Genomic DNA, 7,818 nt, shown 5'->3' with positions numbered 1-7,818 from the left:
ATGGTTGGGCAGCTCATCCAATTTCTCTGGATCTGTTTCTCTCCTTTCAAATGAAAGGGCAGAGGTAGGGAATTACCGAATTTGCTTTAAACGTAAAAGTCCCACGATTACTAGTGACCTGCTTAAGCTTCATTTCTACTGCCTCTGAAGCACGGAGAGTCTTATCCCCATCACTGGGGGTGGTGAAAGTGTACATAAAAGTGCACAGGAAACCTTAAAACAATGCAAACATCAGCTGTCATCACTGCGATTCTTTTTGTGGCTTCCTCTTCAGGCCATATTTCAAGCCTTTCACTATTTGTACTAAAGGAGACATGGCCTCTTGTGGAAATTCCTAAAATCTTGGCCTCTACAAAAGGAGACCAAGACTGGTAAGTGCAGGTAAATGAAGCCGATGCAAATGACAATCTCATTTGCAAGTTCTTTGGAAGGAAGTGGACTAGACCTGCTCTCACTCCCCAGAAAGAGGGCTGCTTCTGAGTTTCATGCAAGGGCTTGAGCAGTGCTAAGAAGTCAGAGCCCTCCGATCTCCAGTGTGGCTTTGTCCAAAGTGTGAACCAGCCCTGAAGAGCCGCACAGCCACCTGCAGATGTTTAGGGGTTTGGCCTGTCACCTGTGCATGTTTACTCATATGAACCCGTAGCATGCCAAGCCTAACACCAACCCTTTCTCTCTTCTTTGCTTGTTTAGGGAATGGCTTCATACTGTTGCCCAGGCTGGACTTGGACTCATGGTAGTCCTCTTGCCTCTCTCTGGCTAAATGTTGGAGTTGCATGTATGGCTACCATACCTGGCTTCTGCCATCAACTCTTGCCTTTGGGATGGAGGGGAGTTATATTATCAAAGCCTTGCATCTAGAGACAGCCCCTAGATAGAGTGTGACAATTTTTACCTACACCTCACTGAATCTTTTTAGACATTAGAGGAAAATTCTGTCATCTCTTGTTTTTCATTCCCAGGACTCCTGTGGTGTTACCTAAGTTCATTGCATAGTGTCTCAAAGTGTGAGAACTTGAATGAATTGAGACCTCCTGGTGTCAATAATTCCTTCTTTTACAGTGCAGAACATTGGAGCATTATATTGATCTGGGGGAAGAGAAGTTGAAATGCCCAGAGCAATGCAGTTAGGAACAAAGTCAATAACTTAAAAGCAAAACTTAGAAACTCTATTACCCTTCTTCTCACAAACCCCAACATGCCCCACCCATCTTCTCTGTGCATCTTAACAGTGCTGAAACCCGAGGGAAACTGGGATACATATGCCTATCTGATCACACAGCAGAGTCTACTGTCACTTCTGAGCAGGTGGCTTGTCCTAGGTTATTGTTGGTCTTTTCTTTCCTGGAATGAATTGTTATGAAAGGAAATGGAAGTTACAGTTCTATCATTCTGGAATGAATGAGTGAAGAGGAAGGGAACCTCATATCTGACAGCAAAACTAATGTTGAGCCAATAGGCAAAGGGCTTTAAGTAACAAAAAGTCTACGAGAGTTTACAATGTGAGATGAAAATACAAATGGTGGCCAGGAATCCCAGGGACTCCTAGGCTTCAGGTGCCAGCTGTCCTGAGAGAGAAAAATGCCTTTTTCCAAGAATAGAAGGGTTAGTTAGGTGCTTTTCACAGAATAGGCAGCCAATAAATACTTGTAGATTGGCTTGCTAGGCAAGAATTCTTGGCACTTGGTTATTTTTCCATTTCTAATTTATTCTCTAATTTTGATTCTTTTAAAGCCCTTGGCTACAGAGGCACAGGTGAGCAGGGAGCAGCTGGGATAGAAGCAACGTTGGTTCCAGGGCCTATCATCTATATTCCCAAGATTTTTTTTTTTTTTGCAACATATTCTGGGATATCCTAAAGCATAAGAGTTCTGTGTTCAGATAAATAATTGTTAAGTTTCTTGGGCTGCCCACCAAAGATGCTAAGAGTCAGTAGTAAAGGAAAGTTTAACCTTTTCATGACTCATTCTTTCCAAGACGTGGCTATGAAACGGTTTCTCCCTCACTGTTTTTTTTTTTTTTTTTCAGGATACTTAATAAAATATTGCAAAATCCACATGCTTCTGAAAATACCTTCTGAATTTTACTGGTGAAGAAGCAGAAGGCTTGAGAAGGAAGTGGGGTTGTTATTGATAGCAGGGACCTGGGACTATAACGCCGTTCCTATCTTGCCCAAGCTGGTCAGCCACACACTAAGGTGGGTTTTGGGATTTCAGATTTTGGAGTGAGGCTTGAGATGGGGAGCAAAAAGGATGTGAGTATTTTTTGCTCTATTAGGCCCCATTTGCCAGAGCAGATTTGATAACACAAATATTTTATTCTCTGTTAGATCCTCTGCTAGGGCACATTTGCTAACAGACACTGTTTCAGAGGCCCAAGGTGCTCTTTAAAAATGGGGATTATATTATACTCTTATTTCAGAGGTTTTGGGATATTTGCCCTATAGAGCCTGGCTATACCGTGTGCTAAACAAGGGAGTAAAGGGGAGAAATTAGCAGTAGTCTGTAGCTGGTGGCAGGTTGGGAGCAAGAAAGGGTCAAGAACTAAGGTCAAGAGAGGGATGGGTAAGAAAGAAGCCAACACACACCGATTAGGGGAGAGAAAGGAGACAGCTGCAGATAGTTTAAAAAGCCACAAAATTGAGTGGCTAGGAAGCTCTGATTATAAATAATGACCATGACTCATGAGGCTAATTCAGATGCTGGCCATGTGAGGAAGTCCTTGACCAAGAGCTGATGATCACTACCAAGGACTGGGATTCTCTGTGAACTCATATAAGGAGCATTTATTGCATGGGTTAATAAATCTACAAAACGGCTTCATAAGCACACAATACAAAGGTGAGCCAGAGATAGATCTGGTGTCCAACAAGGCCATGTTCTTAGGGAGACAAGTCAGGACCAGGACTTGGATAAAATAATGCCAGGTAGAACTCAATCAGTGCCTCCAGAGGTACAACAGGCCAACACTCAGAGAAATCAGGTTTCAGAAAATGGATCATATTGGCACGAGGCTTGATAAAGACTGAGGGAGGCCAAGAGACATGAGTAGGATGTACCAGGCATTTCAAGATGACATGATACAAAGACCTGACAGGACCCAAGGGAGGATGTGGATCAGAGAGCTGTCCAAGTGGGTTCCAGAGAACTGTCCAAGGGGTATCCATGGACTCGGAAGGGTGTGGAGACATGGCCTCAGAGCCTGTAAGTCATGCTGTGGGTTGTAAGATGTCTGAGAAGGCGGCACCTCAGAGAGGCATTGGGGTGCTTGCGATGGAGCGTGTGTGTGTGTGTGTGTGTGTGTGTGTGTGTGTGTGTGTGTGTGTGTGTGTGTCTGTGTGTCTGTGTGTCTGTGTGGTAGCATTAGGTAACACTGTGTGTGTCTGTGTGTGTGTGTGTGTGTGTCTGTGTGTCTGTCTGTCTGTGTGATAGCATTAGGTAACACTGTCCAGGCAGGAGACTGGACATTGGGCCTAAGTTAGGGGATGGGGGTCACTACTGAGCGGGGAGGCAGTTCAGTTCCGAAAAGACCAAGGCATCTTTCTGGTATTGCCATTCAGACTATAGGTAAACATGGGCAGAGAACGCAGGTCAGTGCTTTATCAGGGGCACAGGATACTGCACACCATCTCTGGAGATGATGCCCCAGACAACACGAGGGCTAGAAGAGCCAGAGATGACAGCCCGAGGGAAAAGTCACACAAGACAGCTCTAGAAGGCTGTTTCAATACGGCAAACTGTAGCCATGGTTGAGAAACCCAGCCTTGAAATCCAGAATGCAAGGACCACAGTGGCCTGGCCGCTGAGCAAAAGGGACTTCAACTTTCGAATCTCTCTGATCTGGCAAACGGGAACGACTTTTTTTTTTTTTTTTTAATCTCTAATTTAGAGTGCTCGGGCCTGTACTGCGAGAAACTTCCGAGCACGTGGACACGCGGGCTGGAGCCACGCGTGAGAGCCAGGGCCGGGGGCAGAAGCAGAGGTCGGCTTTCCTGCACGCCCAGAAACGGAGGGGAACCCACAGCTCTTGGGTGGGCTGAGCCTGCCGACGCCCCGTGGAGAGCACAGGCGAGCCGGGTGCCCGAGCCGCATCCCAGCCCCCACTCCGGCTCGCTCTCCCCAGCGGCCCCGCCCCCGACTGCCCGCTGAGCGGCTCCGGAGCCCGGTGCGCATGCGCCGGCCGTCGGCGCTCCACCCCCCACCCCCTGCGCCCCGCCCCAACTTTCCACGTTTCACTTCCCTCCGTCTCCGCCTCCGCTGCAGCCCCGCCGCCACGATTGGCTGCCGGGCCTCCCCCTCTCGGCCAATCGCCGCCACGCCGTCGCCCCCGTGTTACTGGGTAGAACAAAACAAAAACAAACAGAGCGAGCGGGGCCAGAGGCGCTCCGAGGCGGCTGCGGCGGAGGCTGAGCAGCGGGGTCGGGGCCAGGTGGACCGGGGACCCGGGCGAGCGGCGGCGTCGGCGGTGAGCGGCGGCCGGACGGGGTCAGTACGGTGGGCGCGGCTCGCACGCTCGGGCTGCCGCGTCCTCCTCCCTCCGGGCCGCCCGGGGTCCGCGGAGGCGGCCGCACGTTGGGAGGGGGAGGGGGCGTGGAGGCCTGGACGCGCGCGGCGGGCGGTGGGGCGAGCGGCGGCGGGCGGCGGGCAAGCGGCCGGGGCGGCGGGCCCGGGTCTGCAGCCGCCTCGAAGCCCTCGGGCCCGGCCGCGCTCGCCCAACGCCAGCGGCTGCGGGGAGCCGCCGGGGCTCGGTCTCCGGGGCCGGGCCGGGCCGGGGCGCTGCAGCGCGCGGGCCCGCCCCCTCCTCCGCCGTCGCCCCTGCCCTACCCCGGCGGCTGGGCGCGCGGGCGCTCGCGGCCCCGAGGCGAGGAGCCCTCGGGTGCCCGTCCCGATGCAGTTGGACGTGGGGGCCGGGCCGGGGCGGTAGGGGAGGCGAGTGGGCCACACGGAGGTCGGGGGAGGGCGGGAGGAGTCGTGCGGGAACGCCGCTGCCACTGCGGGCTCCGCCGGGCCCGGCGCCAGCTCCCCCTGGCCGTCCCTGCTGCACTGGGCCCCCGAAAGGCAAAATAACCACAAGACAAGCTAGAGAAAACAAAGCCGAGAAGGGAGCCCCCTTTCTGCGAACGCGTGCTGCGCCTGCTGCCTGGGTCTGTGCGGGGCTGCGGTGTGCACAGAGGGGGCCCCGCTCCCCAGATGCCCGAGCCTGCAGGCCGAGGACTCCCCACGTCTCCCCCGCGCCCTCCGGGGCGCTGGCTCGGTAGCCAGCCGCTGTAGCCTCCTGTGGGCTGTCGTCCAAACGCAGCTACTGGTCGGGGTGAGTGGCGGGCGTGAGGCCTGTCTGCAGGATGCTGCGTGGAAAACATTCTGGGTAGCTTCACAGTGCTGGCATTCCCCGCGGTTTAAGAATTGGAGGCTTTGCGAAAGCCCGCAGTCCTTTTTAAAAGGCATGTCTGGGCATATATTCATATATGCCTGTATTGGCATTTATAGCCATAATATGCTTGCCCCCCCCCCTCTCTCTCTCTCTCTCTCATACACACACACACACACACATAGTGGCGTCTTCGAATTATAATTTGGTTAGTTTGTCTATTGTGGTAATGTTAAGGGAATAATACTTGTTAGGACTGCAAAAATAAATGTACATGGTTATTTTCTATAGCGATTGCTTTTGCCTTGCTGCGGTAGAGCGCTTTTAGCTGCTTGTAAGTTGCTAAGAGGGTGATTGTGTCCCAGGGAAGAATGAAAGTAATTGTCTAGTTAACATATGCTCTAACCCTGACTTGCAGAAATGCCAGAGTAATTTATGGGGTATTTAGGAAATCCACTGGAGGACAGTTAATTTCAACCTTACATTTTCTAACTGTACGCATGCTCATTGGGAACGATTTTGTATGGCGTGGTGTGGGGCGAATAGAGTTTAGATTTATTTTGTTTATTTATTTTTGCTTTGCTTAAGTTTGATGTGAGCATTTTAAGGATTTTTAAATTGTAAAAAAAAAAGGGGCGGGGGGAAGCCTGCCACTCTGAAGACAGTGGAACATATTGTCCTTTAGAACAGTTGTGCCGCTGTGGGTTGTGACGGGTTCCTGACTCTTTGATCCAGTTGTCATGGTCTGAAGAAGGAACTGTAATAATGTAATAATGTAATAATAATAGAGCAATATATTATAATTATTTTTAGTGTTTGTTGTAAGGACTCGGGCATTATTCTGGCCTGCCCCTGTCACCTGGCAGAATGCACCCTGGTCAGTCCAGGGATCCATGAGTCCATAGTCTGCATACAGGTTCGTAGGACCCCTTTAAAAGACAGACCCCGCCCACTTACCCTATTTTTCTCTCTCTCTTCTGCTGTTCCCCTGGGGCAGACAGGACTTTTCCTGTCTCCCTCTTCTCTTCTGTCCTCTCTCTGTCTCTTTACCTCTTTTCTCTCCTGCTCCCCCCCCTTTCCCTTTTTAATAAAACTTCTCACTAGGTTCTGTCTGCCTGGCCGTGTTTGTCTCCCGCCATGGTCAACCTCGCCTGTCATGGAATCCGCCAAGGTTCCCCATGTGCTTTATCACAACGTTGGGAAAGCAGTGCTGTAACAGTTGGCTAACTGTTGTCTGTGGTCTGTGTTGTCATAAGCTTTTGTTGTTGTTGTGTTGTGGTAGTTCACTGTGAGCTCTTGCATTGCATTTACAAGGTGGGATTCTGTTAGTGTGCTGCGGTTTCTCCTTGCACAGATCACCTGCCCTCCCGGATCTCTTGAATTGTATGCAGAAGGAATACATGAAGTGTATGAAACAATGCAGGCGTGATGTGATTGATTTTGAATTATAAAGGGCTTGACAAGCATTGCTTATAATCTTTTTCCTTTATTAGGTAGGAACTGCAGAAAGTATTTCCTCAAAGATTATTACTGTTATTTCGTAAAGAATGAAAAAGAACTTGACAGTATGACTTTAAACTCAGATCCCATCGAATGTGACAGATTTCCTATACCATGTGACTCATGCCCTGCAAGGAAGCAGAATGTGGCATTTTCAGCCATGGAAAGTACTTAGGTCTAGATGAATCTCCATATATCTATCTTAAAATTCATTTTCCTCTAAATCCTAAGTTGTTTGAAATTAAAACATTGGGAAGTGATCATTTAGACCCACACAGTAGTTAATTCTGAATAGAATTGGAGATGATTTTTACCATGTTGTGTTTCTCAAGCAGTACAGTAAGGCTTTGGTGTACCTAACAATTAAGGCCTCATTTCAGCATAAGGTGTTACTTTTGTTTCACAGGTTAACACCCTTTTTGGAGAAAAAGAATATAGACTTGAAGGGGTCTTGTGCATGCCTAAGCTCTGTCAGCTTTAAACCCCTGACTGTCTTTGCTTGTGCCTCCGGAGTGCTGTGGCTGTGGATTGTCTTACCACATCTGACTTCGATTTGTTACTAAAACTTTTTTTTTTTTTAAAGAATGAATATTTTAGATTGTAAAACCGATATGCTAAAAATAAATTACAAATCAATCTCACAATAGAAAAGGTTACTTAAAAAATGACTCCCTGCCTCAGTGCCTCCTAAAAAGATGTAGAAATGGCAGATGCTTCTGTTTTCCGATGTCTGTGGTGTGGAAGATCAGTGCGTGAAATACTCCTGATTAGCCAGACTGTTGTGTATATTTTTGAATAAATTTAAGTTATTGTTAGAGAACTATTCCAGTACTTATGTTCCTATATGTGAATGAATGATTAATTTTAAGACTGTATTAGATGTGGGCTGGAGAGATGGGGTGTGGGTTAAGAGCACATAGTGTTTGTTCAGAGGACCTGAGTTCGGTTCCCAGC

General features: G+C 49.1%; 1 protein-coding gene across 3 annotated transcripts in view; it reads left to right on the top strand.

Moving 5' to 3' along the window:
- Positions 1–4,326: 4,326 nt before the first annotated feature.
- Positions 4,327–7,818, top strand: part of Pdcd4 (programmed cell death 4) — a 31,923-nt gene continuing 28,431 nt past the window's right edge. The window contains exon 1 of one of the 3 annotated variants that reach the window (XM_027407016.2): positions 4,327–4,461. The gene's annotated coding sequence lies outside the window, so the exon portion shown is untranslated. Of the gene's footprint in view, positions 4,482–5,171; positions 5,308–7,818 lie in introns of those variants that run through there. The other 2 variants (XM_027407018.2, XM_027407017.2) reach the window with 2 other exon arrangements.

This window comes from Cricetulus griseus, chromosome 3, assembly GCF_003668045.3.
Source record: "Cricetulus griseus strain 17A/GY chromosome 3, alternate assembly CriGri-PICRH-1.0, whole genome shotgun sequence".
Classification (NCBI taxonomy): domain Eukaryota; kingdom Metazoa; phylum Chordata; class Mammalia; order Rodentia; family Cricetidae; genus Cricetulus; species Cricetulus griseus.
The sequence above is the reverse complement of the archived record's forward strand: the minus strand, read 5'-3'. Positions and strand labels throughout refer to the sequence as shown.